The sequence below is a fragment of the Plecotus auritus genome (genome assembly GCF_963455305.1).
Source record: "Plecotus auritus genome assembly, chromosome: 12".
In the NCBI taxonomy this organism is placed as follows: Eukaryota; Metazoa; Chordata; class Mammalia; order Chiroptera; family Vespertilionidae; genus Plecotus; species Plecotus auritus.
The window spans coordinates 25,888,534-25,897,995 of NC_137778.1; the positions used below are offsets into that span (position 1 = coordinate 25,888,534).

The 9,462-nt window shown below is 40.8% G+C and overlaps 1 pseudogene across 1 annotated transcript; it reads left to right on the top strand.

Annotated features, from left to right (window-relative positions):
• The first annotated feature begins 1,130 nt into the window (after positions 1-1,130).
• Positions 1,131-3,148, top strand: LOC308237566 (heat shock cognate 71 kDa protein-like; annotated as a pseudogene). Its single transcript has one exon. The product of its transcript is annotated as a heat shock cognate 71 kDa protein-like (transcript).
• The last annotated feature ends 6,314 nt before the right edge of the window (positions 3,149-9,462 follow it).

Genomic DNA, 9,462 nt, shown 5'->3' on the forward strand with positions numbered 1-9,462 from the left:
CCCCCCCATAGCTCCCCTCCACCCGGTTCCCACCCCACCCTCTGCCCTTACCTCCCCACCACTGTCCTCATCCATAGGTGTATGCTTTTTGTCCAGTCTCTTCCCGCACCTTCCACACCCCTTTCCCCCTGAGAATTGTCAGTCCACTCCCTTTCTATGCCCCTGATTCTATTATATTCACCAGTTTATTCTGTTCATCAGATTTTTTATTCACTTGATTTTTAGATTCACTTGTTGATAGATATGTATTTGTTGTTTATAATTTTTATCTTTACCTTTTTCTTCTTCTTCCTCTTCTTAAAGAATACCTTTCAGCATTTCATATAATACTGGTTTGGTGGTGATGAATTCCTTTAGCTTTTTCTTATCTGTGAAGCTCTTTATCTGTCCTTCAATTCTGAATGATAGCTTTGCTGGGTAGAGTAATCTTGTTTGTAGGTTCTTGCTATTCATCACTTTGAATATTTCTTGCCACTCCCGTCTGGCCTGCATAGTTTCTGTTGAGAAATCAGCTAACAGTTGTATGGGTGCTCCCTTGTAGGTAATTAACTGTTTTTCTCTTGCTGCTTTTAATATTCTCTGTCTTTTGCTCTTGGCATTTTAATTATGATGTGTCTTGGTGTGGTCCTCTTTGGATTCCTTTTGTTTGGGGTTCTGTGCGCTTCCTGGACTTGTAAGTCTATTTCTTTCACCAGGTGGGAGAAGTTTTCTGTCATTATTTCTTCTAATAGGATTTCAATATTTTGCTCTCTCTTTTCTTCTGGCACCTCCATAATTCGGATGTTGGTACGCGTGAGGTTGTCCCAGAGGCTCCTTACGCTATCTTCAAATTTTTGGATTCTTTTTTCTTTTTTCTTTTCTGGCTGAGTGTTTTTTGCTTCTTTTTATTTCAACTCTTTGACTTGATTCTTGCATTCCTCTAGTCTGCTGTTAGGTCTCTGTATAATATTTTTTATTTCAGTCTGTGTATGTTTAATTTCTAGTTGGTCCTTTTTCATATCCTCGAGGGTCTCGCTAAATTTATCAGCCTTTTCTAGGAAATTCTTAAAAAACCTTATAACCGTGCTCATTGAACGCGGGAACACCAGCTCTGGTCGGTCTGTGCCAGCTCAACGCGCACGCCAGCAACCATGTCTAAGGGACCTGCAGTTGGCATTGATCTTGGCACCACCTACCCCTGTGTGGGTGTATTCCAGCATGGAAAAGTGGAAATAATTGCCAACGATCAACCACCCCAAGTTATGTTGCCTTTACTGACACTGAGCGATTGATCGGTGATGCTGCAAAGAATCAAGTAGCAATGAATCCTACCAACACGGTCTTTGATGCCAAGCGCTTGATTAGACGTAGATTTGATGATGCTGTTGTCCAGTCTGACATGAAGCATTTGCCTTTCATGGTGGTGAATGATGCTGGCAGGCCTAAGGTCCAAGTAGAATACAAGGGAGAGACAAAAAGCTTTTATCCAGAAGAGGTGTCATCCATGGTTTTGACAAAGATGAAGAAAATCGCAGAAGCCTACCTTGGGAAGACTGTTACCAATGCTGTTGTCACAGTACCTGCTTACTTCAATGACTCTCAGCATCAGGCCACCAAAGATGCTGGAACTATTGCTGGTCTCAATGTACTTAGAATCATCAATGAGCCAACTGCCGCTGCTATTGCTTACGGTTTAGACAAAAAGGTTGGAGCTGAAAGAAACGTGCTGATCTTTGACTTGGGAGGTGGCACTTTTGATATGTCAATCCTCACAATTGAAGATGGAATCTTTGAGGTCAAATCTACAGCTGGGGACACCCACTTAGGTGGAGAAGACTTCGACAACCGAATGGTCAACCATTTCATTGCAGAGTTCAAACACAAGCATAAGAAGGATATCAGTGAGAACAAGAGGGCTGTCCGTCGCCTTCGTACTGCTTGTGAACGTGCTAAGCGTACTCTCTCTTCCAGCGCTCAGGCCAGTATTGAGATTGATTTGCTCTATGAAGGAATCGACTTCTATACCTCTACCACGTGTGCCCGATTTGAAGAATTGAATGCTGACCTTTTCCGTGGCACCCTGGACCCTGTAGAGAAAGCCCTTCGGGATGCCAAGCTTGACAAGCCCTAGATCCATGATATTGTCCTGGTGGGTGGCTCTACACGTATCCCCAAGATTCAGAAACTCCTCCAGGACTTCTTCAATGGAAAAGAATTGAATAAGAGCATCAACCCTGATGAGGCTGTCGCTTATGGTGCAGCTGCCCAGGCAGCCATTCTTTCTGGAGACAAATCTGAAAATGTCCAAGATCTGCTGCTATTGGATGTCATACCTCTTTCCCTTGGCATTGAGACGGCTGGTGGCGTCATGACGGTCCTGATCAAGCGCAACACCACCATCCCCACCAAGCAGATGCAGACCTTCACCACCTACTCTGACAACCAGCCAGGCGTGCTCATCCAGGTTTATGAAGGTGAGCATGCCATGACCAAGGACAACAACCTGCTTGGCAAGTTTGAACTCACAGGCATACCTCCTGCACCTCGTGGTGTGTTCCTCAGATTGAAGTCACTTTTGATATTGATGCCAATGGCATCCTCAATGTCTCTGCTGTGGATAAGAGTACAGGAAAAGAGAACAAGATTACCAACACTAACGACAAGGGTCGTCTGAGCAAGGAAGACATTGAGCGCATGGTTCAAGAAGCTGAGAAGTACAAAGCTGAAGATGAGAAGCAGTGGGACAAGGTGTCTTTTAAGAATTCACTTGAATCCTATGCATTCAACATGAAAGCAACTGTTGAAGATGAAAAACTTCAAGGCAAGATCAATGATGAGGACAAACAGAAGATTCTTGATAAGTGCAATGAAATCATCAACTGGCTTGATAAGAACCAGACTGCAGAAAAGGAAGAATTTGAACACCAGCAGAAAGAGTTGGAAAAGGTCTGCAACTCCATCATTACCAAGCTGTACCAGAGTGCAGGAGGCATGCCAGGAGGAATGCCTGGGGGCTTCCCTGGGGGTGGAGCTCCTCCATCTGGCGGTGCCTCCTCTGGGCCCACCATTGAAGAGGTTGATTAAGCCAGCTTTGAGCATAGATCTAGCATTGTTCCACAAAATATTGAAGGACCCAAATTTGTAGCAAATTCCATGGCAGTTTTAAAAGTTGAGCTGCTGTATAGTAAATAACAGCATTCTTGATACTTGAATATGGACTGTGCACAGGGAAAGGAAATCTAATGCACTTTTTAACTGTATTGTAAAGTGGAAAATGCGATGTCTTAAATGCGATGTATTTAAAATTGGCAACATAAACAAAAACAAAAGCAAAAAAAAAAACCAACCAAAAAAAAACTTATAACCGTGGTTTTGAACTCTATATTCAGTCGTTTGTTTTCCTCCATTTCTTTCATTTGTGATCTGTTTCTTTGTCTCCGCATTTTTGCTGCTTCCCTGAGTTGGTAGAGTAGCTTTGTGTGGTAGGTGGCTCAGCCTCCCCAGTTACCTGAGGTGGACACTCTTGGTGCACCCCTTTGTGGGCTGTGTGCACAGTCTTGTTGTAGTTAAGCCTTGATTGTTGTTGGTATCACTGGGAGGAATTGACCTCCAGGCCAATTGGCTGTGAGGATCAGCTGTGTCTATGCTGGGAGAACTTCTGTGCTGGAGACACTCTTATGAGACAAGACTTGCAAAATTGCAAAAGCCTTTGTGCTCAGCTTGGATGGGGCGGAGTTTCAGGGCGGAGTAGACAGCCTTGGTTTCCCGTCAGCCCTGCCCTATGAGGCCCCTGTGTCTCAGTGTCCTGTGGTAATCGCTGCAAGCACCTCTGAGAGAAAGCCACCCTCGAGTTTCGCCCGCTGCCAGACAGTCCAGTTTCTCCCCGAATGAGTCTGGATTCCCAGAGTCTCGCCCGGAACTGGAGTTCAGTGCAGTCAGGAGCTTCCTTCTCCCTCCTGCTTTAGAAAGCCAGCCGCGCACTCAGCCACCCGTTCATTCAGCAGTCAGTCCTTTCTGCGCGCACGCACCTTCTGACCTCTGCCTTCTGCAGCTCCCGAGTCTCAGTGTGCTTTCTCTTTTCCTGACAGTCCAGATTCCCTCTGAATGAGTCTGGTTTCCCAGCGTCTTGCCCAGGACTGGAGTTCAGCACAGTCTGGAGCTTCCTTCTCTTTTCCGCTTTAGAAAGCCAGCCACGCACTCAGCTGCCCAGGCACACAGCCGCCTGTCCTATCCGTGTGCGAGTCTCAGTACCTCAGCCTTTTGCAGCTCCTCTGAGTCTCAATGTGCTTTCCTCTTTTCTTCTAGTTGTAGAATTTCCACTCAACCAGCTTTCCTGTGGTTCTGGATGGTGTCCGTTTTGTCTTTTAGTTGTAGTTTTGATATTGTTGAGTGAGGCAGCAGTTTAGGTGTTTACCTATGCTGCCATATTGGTTTCTCCCAGAAATATTCTAATGAGTGATTTCCCTCACACGGACATCCTTCTATATAACAATAATACAACCATAAAAAATAACAAATAACACTGGTACATCTGCAGACACCATTTGAGTTTCACCAAGTCCAGAATCATGTATTCCATTTAGTTGTCATGTCTCTCTAGTCTTCACAATAGGAGAGTTTCTCAGTCTTTTCTTGACATTCAGAACACTGACACCATATACAATTACAGGGTGTAGGTGTTTTGTGGAATGGGCCTCAACTTGATTTGTCTGATGTTTCCTCATAATTAGATTTAGGTAATGCTTTCAAAATTTTATTTTTGGCAGGGGTATCACAGAAGTGATGGTCTTCTCACTGCCTCCAGTAGGTGGTGCACAATTTCAATTTGTTTTATTAATGGTGACATTCACTTTGATCACTTGATTAGGAGTATGGGTCAGGCTTCTTTACTGTAAAAGCCTTCTTTTTCCCTTTAAAATATCTATTTTGTGGGAGGTACTTTGAGTCTATTTAAATATCCCATTCTGCATCAAATGTTCACCCATTAGTTTTAGCATCCATTGATTAGTCTTGTCTGAATCAATAGTATTATGATGGTGGCCAGATAGTGATTTTCTAATTTAATTTTATCATTCATTCTTCATTTACTATTTGGCATTCTGCTGTAAGGAAAAAATGTTCTATAATCTCTATTTGTCAATCAATTAATTAACTAATTCATTCATTTATGTAAGTATGGATTCCTATTTGATTCATTGGGTTCTAATCTGATATCAACAGTACTTATAAATCTGTCTTCAAATTGCTCCGATTTGGCAGTGTCCCTATCTTCTTTGAATGCCTAGGTTAAATTTATTTAAATATTTATTACTATTCATCTTTTCTATTTAATTTTGTTTCAGATTTGATATTTTGCATTTTTCTATGACCTAAGCATTTCATCCAAATTTTCAAATTTATTGGCAAAAAGTTGTTACTAACATTTTTTAATGATCTTAATGTTTGTAGGATTTGTAGTGCTGACCCTTTTTACATGCTTGATACTAATAATTTGTGCCTTTTTTTGATTATTCTTGCTAGGGGTATCTAAATTTTATTAATTTTTTTCAAAGAATAGGTTTTGGCTTTGTTGGTTTTTCTCTATTGTATGCTTATTTATATTTTGTTGATCTTTGCTTTTATTTTTACTACTTTTTCTTATATTTGATTTGGGTTAGATATGCTCTCTCTCTCTCTCTCTCTCTCTCTTTCTTTTTTTTTTAGCTTTTTGAAATAGGTACTTAGATTATTGATCTTCTGTCTTTCTTCTTTTCCATGTGTTTAAAGCTATGTTTTGTTCTAAGCACTGCCTTAACTTACTATTCCAGAAATTTGAGAATCACTGTCTTTAGATTCACTCCCAAGGTTATACCTTAGACCAGTGACAAGTGATTTTCAACTAGGGGTGATTTTCACCCCACCCACCCACCTTGTCCCCCAGGGACACTCAGCAATGTCTGGAGACATTTTTGGGAAGGGGACTACTGGCATTTAGTTAGTAGATGCTAGGGATGCTGCTAAATATTCTACAGTGCACAGGGCAACTCTTCACAGCAAAGAATTATCTGGCTCAAAATGCCAATAGTGCTGAGGCTGAGAAACCTTGTGGGCCTAGACCTACTTATTACCAGTAAACGTACCCACCACCTTCATGCTGCCCTCCACATGACTTGTTTTAAAGGTGAGAGCCAGTGGCCTGAGCTCCATTACTTGGAGCAGATGGAGGGAAAGTGGACCCTTTGGAATCCACCACAACTTCTAGCCTCTGGCGTGATGAAGGGTGCTGGGATTTCCCATGAATCCATGAGGCCCCACAGGAGGAAATTGTATTGGGTTGTTTTGAATGGGACTCCACCCAAGAGGACTGAACACAATAGAGAGATGGGCCACAAGAAACCAGTAGCTACAAGGGAAGTTGGAAGTGACCTACTGGAGGAGGCACAGCATATATCAAAGGATCTGTAGGTGAGAGATCCTCAGTGATGGAAGTTGTGTCTGAAAAAGTCACAAAACCACTCCAAGAAAGAACAAATTGACATTTCTTTTTTCCCCCCAAACTGACATTTAGAACATCCCTCACAGAGAAAATACCTATACCAGAACATAATTGTACTGTGAAAGAATACTTTCATTTACCCTATTTCTTTTCACTCACCTCACTCCAATCCCTGAAAGGTCCCAAAGCATCAGCTGGGGAATAAAGGAGAAGGAGGAATAAGAGCTGGAGAGGAATCTAACCACCCCATTTTCTCTCACTATATACTTCCAAGCCTGAAGTAGGCCAGAGCTCAGAGAAGGGAGAAGTTTTATATTTGGATTACTATACTTGATTTGATTTTTTAATACATGAAGAAAGAGATTATAAAATTTCATCGAATATAAGATGCTCCATTTTTTAATATACTACTAAGAAAGGAAAGAAAAAACCCTTCCAATTTTGATTATTAGATGAGGTTGAGATTCAGAGGTGATATGTTAAATTGGAAAAATAAGTTCATCTTAGAGTAGGTGGAATAGAGTAATATTTTATTATCTGAGAGTGATTGGAAAATCTATGAAAGTTCCTTGAGATTATAGGGTAAATGAAGTAATTATAGATAACTTAAAGGGGGGCAGTGGTGATAAAAGTAAAATTTATTCCTACCTGTACCATATAGTGTCCAACTGGTTCAATAAATTGGTCAAATAATGTCATTTCTCAATCTAATACCCCTCCCCCCCAACACACATGAGGGAATCCTGCCTTTCACAAAAGCCTGAGCAGCAAAGAGGATCCAGGTGCTCAAAGATTCATTTTAAGGTTCACTTTTTCCAAATGAAATGTGTTTAATACTGTCCAGAGGCCACAGAACATACTCCCTGAATGCTAATAAGGTGCCAGTTTTTTGTTGTTGTTGGGATTAAAAATTGGGATACATGGAAATAATAAAATACTTGGGATGTTCCCATAACGTATGAGGACTAACAAGAAAGGATTAGATCTCATTAACACATTTGACTACATGTGGAGGTTAACAATATAACAAAAATATCATCTGGTCTCCCTGCTTCTCAGATGTCTGGATAAACTAATCCTCCCAATTCTATGGTCTGTGAAGGTCTGAAGAGCTCCCTTTGGCTTTTGTGCATTCCTGGAGAACTTTGTCTTCCAGTCCCCATACCCTCTGCCCCCAATGTGCATTAATCTGGATTTGACACTAGACTCCAGTGATGGTTTTGAAATATGTCCACAAATTCTTTGGCACTCTTCAAGAGATGGCACTTACTTCCTTTCCCTTTGAATGTGGGATGGACTGACCAACTCACTTCCAATGAAATGAAATGTGGACATGACATTGTGAGACCTCTGAGACTAGGTCCTAACGCCCGTGCCTCCTCCTTGCCCTCTCTTGAATTGCCTGCTCTGGAGGAAGCTAGCCTCCATGTCATGAAGACACTCAAGCAGCTCTCTAGAGAGAGGCTCACGTGGTGAGGACTGAGGCCATATAATGAAATCACCTTGGAAGTGGAGGCGGATTCTTTGGCAATTTATTGAGGAGAAGGGACAGTTAGAAGAAGAGGTCAGAATTTGTATTTGTACTTTCATCAGCAGTGATTATATCAAGGCTCAGAGTCAGTTTGCCCCCAAAATACCTTAATAAGGTAATACCTTTAAAAAAGTAAGGTAAAGGTAGAGTATTACTAAGGTATAATACTTAATACCTTACTAAGGCCTTTTCATTTATGAGCAACTGGATCCCATTGCCCCTGGATTTTTCCCCATTCTAAGCCATTATCTTCAGCCACTGAGATTTTCCTATGTCATTTATTTGATCCTGCTTTCAAATGCATCCATGCCCCACCAACTCCCAATGCCTTTAGGAGAAAATCCAAACTCCTTTACTTGGTGTATAAGAACTCTGCCATGAAGTGAGATTGTGGTCACTTCTCTGGCCATGGGATATTGATTTTGAATGTCGTGCAATAAAATTTTTATTTTTCACAAGTTCTGTGTGAAGCAGAAGATACCATAACCTTTACCTTGACACTTCTTTTGTTCTAGAAATGAATGCTTATTTCATATCAATATTTCTCACATACACAGAATTAGTGGACCAGTGATCAGAGATTATGGGAAAGAAAGAAATGACTGTTTTCACACCTATATGGTGGGAACAACTAAAACTCTATGGGCAGTTGAAACTGGACAGGAGAATGAAAAGTTGGTCGAGCAATAGATCTTTATTCTGAAAAGAGTACTGAATTAGATCCTTAAAGAAAAGGAAAATAGTAATTATAGTATATCCACTGTTCAGCTATTGAAAAGAAAAAGGTAGATCTACCTTACTGACCTGGAACATTGTCTACCGCAGTGATTGTTGCAAGAATTTTTTAAACATGCAATATCTGACTATTTAGTCAGGGGCACTGACCTCCTTTCCCTTAGATTGTCAGATAAAAAAATGACAATAGTCAATACAACAATAGTCATCCAGAGTGAATGAATCAAAATCATACCTGTTTTTTTTTTTTGTGGGGTGTCAGATTGGAAAAAAAAAATATATATATATATTGGTGTGCCACAGAATCTTAAATTAGTTGATGTGTGCCCATAGGATGAAAAAAACTGAAAATCACTAGTCTACTGTACGAAGTGGAAAAAATGGTTAGAGAACAGTATGTAGACAATGATCACATGTAAGTAAAAGTAGATATATGCATGAACAAATACAGTAGAGAAGTAGAGAAGGCACTATATCAAATTGTTAACAATGATTGTCTCTGGGGAAGGGGCTATGAGGGGAGTTGTGGGGGTACTTTCTACAGTAATCACTTCTGAATTTTAAAAAAAATATGTAAAATATATATCCTTTTATGATTTAAAAAGATAGCTCAATTTAAAGAAGATCAAAGATCACAACTAGGAACTTTAAATTAATATGCATCCCTTTGTTTTCACACAGACTCTCATTCCAACCCTCCTGGAATGATGGAACCTTTGATGTCAGGGTTTAATCACAACTT